Source organism: Pinus tabuliformis, chromosome J, assembly GCF_031772625.1.
Source record: "Pinus tabuliformis cultivar Carrire ecotype Pingquan chromosome J, CPIR1, whole genome shotgun sequence".
Taxonomy (NCBI): Eukaryota; Viridiplantae; Streptophyta; class Pinopsida; order Pinales; family Pinaceae; genus Pinus; species Pinus tabuliformis.
In genome coordinates, this window is record NC_142295.1 from 13783288 (window position 1) to 13789287 (window position 6000).

Consider the following 6000-nt stretch of genomic DNA (forward strand, 5'->3'; position numbering starts at 1 on the left):
CGTATACCCAACAATCCTCCCCTCAAACGATTATCCATCCGTCCACTCTCTACCAACCAAGATTCTCCACTCCAATGCGTTGGAAGCACACACCTTACATGGAAGCACCACCTGCCTCGAGAGCTTGCTCTATCCCAGGTCAACTCCTCTTCACCGTGTTGGGACCAGGACACGTCCATGAAGAATCCGGAGCACACCGCCTGTCTAACCGAGCTCATCCATGGATCCCATCGTGATATTATCGGGGCCCACCACGTTCGTTCGGCATTCCGAGGATTCATCCACTTGGCTAACTTCGGGGCATGGCTCCGATACCACTTGTTAGGACTCTAGACACCACATATCTCCACAATGGTATGATATTGTCCACTTTGGGCCTTCGCCCTCATGGATTTATTTTTGGGCTTTACCCCAAAAGGCCTCATACCAATGGAGATATTTGTCCATCCTTATATACCCATGATCCTCCCCACTTCTAGTCGATGTGGGAATTTGGTCGTATACCCAACATATTATTACAAGAAGTCGTCCTTTTGACAAAGGGCGAGGACTCTTCGATCTCAAGGAAGATTACAATGATAGAAGATTTTCACAACCCAATCTCCTCAAGATACAAAGATGAACCAGATCAACTATCAATAATGATTCCAAACTCTTCAAACAAGTTTGATCCAACCCTCAATGGTGCTCGACCTTCAACAAGAAATTATATCAGTCACAAAGATCTCACATATTTGAGGAGGAAAGCTTCCAAAGACATGCGGCCAACCTAGAAATTAAATGAAAATCTTATTAAAATTTTGTGGTGATTTTCTTAATATCAAGGCTCAAATTACTTCAAAAATAATTTGGATCTCCAATACTATCAAACCCTTTCCTTCAGTCAAGGAAGAGGCTCCTCTAGGAGCTCTCAGTGTTGAGAAAACAAGTCTCAAAGTATGTAGCTATCCTTCAAGAATATTTACAAGTGATAAGAGCCTTTGCAAACATATTTTTATGCCAAGAATTCATGATGAAACCCTCCAAAAGTTCGTTGAAACACCCACAAGTGACAAGGGTTAGCAAATAAAAGTTAATGGAAAAAGATTAAAGCCCTAGAGGCTAGTGGCCTGGAGGAATAGGGCCTAGAATGCTCACGACTCTAAAGGAAAAGCCTCAATTTTTTTTATATGAGCCACAAAATAATATCCAAACCCCACTTGATGCCAAATATAGCCCTTCAAAATTAGCAGCTAGTCTAAAGAGTGAGATCTAAAGAAAATAATAGACAAAACCCCAAGCGAAACCCTTCAACAATTTTGAAAAAAAATTTATCGAGGTGAATTCCCTTAGATAATTTGATCATAGGGCAAAAGAAATCCTCAAAACCCTTGTGACCTTCAAGAAATGGCTAGAAGACCTTTCAAAAAATTTCGCTGACCTCTAAATCCTTGGCCGCCTAGGCTAGGAGGCTGATTTTGTCTTGAGAAATCAATCTTCTTCAAAATCCTTCAAACTATACATACCCATAGATCCAAGCCAAAGGTCGATGCCCTTATTCAGATCTGCAAAGAAAATTCAAGAAGACCCAACAATATATGTACAAATAGATGGAAATATATACAAGGTTAGAAGGAAAGATATACAAGATCTATTCACAAATTTACATGTAAAAACTCTTTAAATCACAGATCTATTCATCATAGTTCTAAAATAAATTTTGAAATATTTTTTAAAGATAATTTTTAGATCTGGAGAAAATGGTAAGGAAAACCCCTTTTCTTATTCTACTGATAAATCTTCAAGTGACCCACTATGTATTCGTCAAATTTTCTTTCTTGAATAGTTGGCTAATTCAACTGAGAATGTCCCCATGTATCCAAGATATGATCAACAATATAATTTCTACACACTTGAAAGATAATTGTTAGATCCACAGAGATTTGGATAGCATAGTGATAGAGGAGTCTAAGGGTTATACTGAAAACCAATAGATCTACTCCACCTAGTGTGTTTCTCCAAATCTAAACAATGACGCAAGGTAACTATCCACCAATGAATATTCAAGAGCTAATGGAAATAACAATATAAAACACTAGTATAACATTAAGCACAAGAGATAAGAAAAATTATACCATATAACTAAAGAATAACACCATAGTTTCGCTCCAAAGACTTTTATTATATTGCTCAAAAAAGATATTACAAGGATAGCAGAGCTTCACTGACCAAGAGCTCAAGATTACATGATCTTGTTATGAGGAGCTTGGAGCTTCCTTATATAGAAAAATGAGAGCATGAGAGCGTCCAAGTGGAAAAAATGGCTAGTTGACTTGATCCATGGCTTGATCCTCTTCAAAATAATTCGAACCCTTGATTATTGCTGCACAAATCTCCAAGAATTTCGACTTCTTGATTGATGTGCTGGATGGACCAATCTTTGACCTCCGGGGTGGTTTAGGACCACCAAAAATTATTCAAAAATAATTTACTTGAAATTCCTTCATTCAAAATAACCACTTGGACCAAAAAATTTGATTTCCTTAAGAAAATATTTTCCTTCTGGCCCAATGAAGTTTTTGTGGGTCTTCTCTGCCTTGGAAATGAGACTTTTCTCATCTTTCAATTTGATCCCTTTTTTGGAAAGTGCACATTCCCTTTTTAATTATTTTTCCACTTGGAGAAAATTTTATTTTCTCTCATTTTAATTTTTTGACTAATTATTTTGCTATTTTTTGCCAGAAAATAATAAAAATGACTCTAGAGGGGGCTAGACATATTTTTTAACCCTCAAAGTGTGTCTCACTATCTAGATAGAAAGTGTGGGAGTTTAGGTGTAAAATTAAGTACTCATACCCCCTAGAACCTCTATAGACAACACTTTTTACATAAAATATTAATATATCCCATACAAAAGGGGAAGTTTTACAATAAAAACATGACCTCTAAACTCAACCAAATTCTGTGACACTTTACAAATGATATAGTATGATAATTTACATAGACTCGATACACTAGGACTCACCTAAGACCTCATCATTGAGCCCCACTCTAGCTTTGGGGCATGCTTGGGAGAAATTTGGAAAATTAAGGTCTTTAGAGATTAATGTTGATTTTCTTTACTTGATAATTACTTTTGATATTTGTTGGCATTTTATTATTGTGTTTTACTTCTCATCAAGCAATTATCAACAAGTCCCATTGGACTAGGATCGAAGATTAATCCCCAATTTAAGGTTAGGGAACAAGATCATGGTCAAAACCCCTCCTTCCAGGTCACCCCATAATCCATATCAAAAGCCCAAATACAAGCAACCATAAGCACCCAATCGTGAAATGAATAAGTACCTTCTGATTGGAAGCCCACCTTTGTCCATGTGCTCTTGCTGGATGGGTGAGAAGGCATATGACTGATGCAGGTGGCGGAGATAGAATGGCATGTTATTGGCCAGTGGTGGATGTTAGGGATTGTTGGCTGGCCAGCTGGATTCGAAGTGTGGGAGAAATTTTTTCTCCCATGGGGTCACCCACTTTTGGTAGGTAGAACATTGTTTGGAGCACAAGTGGTGAATGCAATTTTTTTTGTCAAGCTATAGTTATTCAGTTTTATGATGTCAGATGAAATCACTATACCTATCTGCATAAACAATTTGAGATCTATTCTCAGATAGCTTGCAGAGGTCAAGGCTACGATAGATGAAGAGGATGCCAAAGCCACTCTGTTACCATCTTAAATACAATAGTGTTATTTTTACTATAAACTAGTTTCCTTCTCAAAGTCTGGAAGATATGATTGTTGCACTCTTATCTAAAGAGAAGAAAGCCATTGCAATTGTTATAGATAATATAAGGTGATACTCAACTTGAGATGGCATTCTACTCAAGAAACAACCGTAACAGATCAACCAAAGACAAGAGGGAGATAGAATGTTACTACTGCATAAAAATGGTTCATACAATAATTAATTGTAAATTCCATGCCAATGATCTTTTCAAAGGGACACTTAAAAAATCAACAATATAGTTCTTATTGAAGATCCACCAGATATGGAAATGAAGAAGACTTTGCTAAAGAATTCACATTTTAAGAAGGTCTACACTTTGAAGACAGGAAGTAACAATGAAGGAACTTTGCTGAAGAATTCACATTTTAAGAAGGTTTACACTTTGAAGACAGGAAGTGATGCATTGGAAGATAGATAGTTGTTCAATAGTCCAGGATACTTGTGGATCAAAGAAACTATTTCCCATTGGGGTTATGAGACATGCATGTGGGGATTGATGTCCAATCATTTAGGTGAGATATGGGATCTGGAAGTTGAGTGTCAGACCTTTACAAGGGTTGTGAGACATTCCAAGTGCTAATGATGTCCAATGATGTTGAGAAATTTGGATCATAGCTAAGAGTCTATACCTTTTGGTGGAATAGGGATCAGCTTGAAGGAGTCTTATTGGTCCAAGCATTGTTTTCAAAGTTGAAACTTCTGAAGACTGCCTTGTTCTATTTATGGTTGTGTTCAGTCAACGTGTGTTGCTTTTAGTGAGTTTTTTTTTCAGTAGTGTAAGCCTTTAATGGGGGTGTTAGATTATAAGGGTTTTAATTATGTAGTAATGTCAAGTTGTTAGGCAGGAAGTTATTGTTGGATGATGGTTGAGATAATCATATAACCACTTCCTTTTTAATAAGAATAAGTTAGATCTTACAACAAACTACAATCTCTATAAAAATACAAATGTTATTGTGTCACTGAACTGAAACTACTATTGAATATCTTTTTAAGTTTCTCTCTTTCATTCTTCATTGTGTTTATCATTTGCACATCATGATCTATATTTCTTATAATTTGTTGATTTAATAATGGTGTTTGCTGCGTAAATATACTCCAGTGGAGGTGCAGGTGATTGCAGCTCCTGTGTGGCTGTGATGTTGGAGCTCACTAGTGGGCTCCGGTATTGCAGCAATAATGCTGCAACTCCTGGGACTCCCTTCTTTACTTTTATCAACCTGGTAGTTCGTAACAGACTTGGAAGTGACGGTGCTATATGCACAAGTACTAGCTCTTGCCGCAGGCTGTCACTTGATCAGCTGGCACAAGTCTGCTAGGAGCTTAAGCCAACTTCTATGAGCTCTTAGAAGAAGCTTTTAACTATGATGGATGAAAGCTAACTCTAAGGAGGCTAATCTATTTGCAGAAAGAAACTAAAAGCTGAAAGGAAATGCAAACCCTAGCAAACCCTAGTTTTACCGACTAACCCTACTGGTGCAAGAAAAGAGATGAAAGCTGCTGAAATGGATGCCATTGACTCTTGGAAAGGTAAAATGCATGTGTCTAAGCTATTTCTGAAGTAAAATCTGGAACGAACATCTTTTTGTATTTTTGTGTAATTTTGCAGAATTATTATGAATGTGCTTTAATTGTTTTTTTACTATGCAGAGGTTGATTGGCGAAAGGAAATGGAGCAGGCACTTGCAGGAGGTTGGGAAGTTGAGAAGAGGGCCTAAGGGGTCCCTAGCACCCTACCAGAGAGTTTCACAATGATCAGATCTCAAGAAACTATCCACGTGATCTTCTACAGGAAGTCTGCAGGGGTTCTACAGGAAGAGCCGAGAGAGGATTTTTGAGGGTTGATGGAGGAAAACTGGTGGGAAAGTGGAAATGGAGGTTGGTTGAGGCTGTGAGGAGGTCTAGGACCTGGTAAATGAGGCTAGGGAGCGATGAATATGGTTGGATTTGTTCAAGGATGGAGGGACCAATGTTGCACAAAAATGAAGGAATTAGGTCAAACTGGCAGAGTGTGGTGAATGAAGGGAAGAAATCTGGAATCTGGGGTTGGAGCAGGTGGTGTGAGGAAGGAAGGATAGGAAGAGATGGATTACAGGTGATCTGCACACTATTTCTCCAACTAATCAAAGAAAGACTAAAAACATCATAGATCTATCTACTTTGACCTATTCTGACCTAAAAACCAGAAATCATGGTGGACAGAAGTTTATTGGCAGAAAACCATGTAAGACAACTA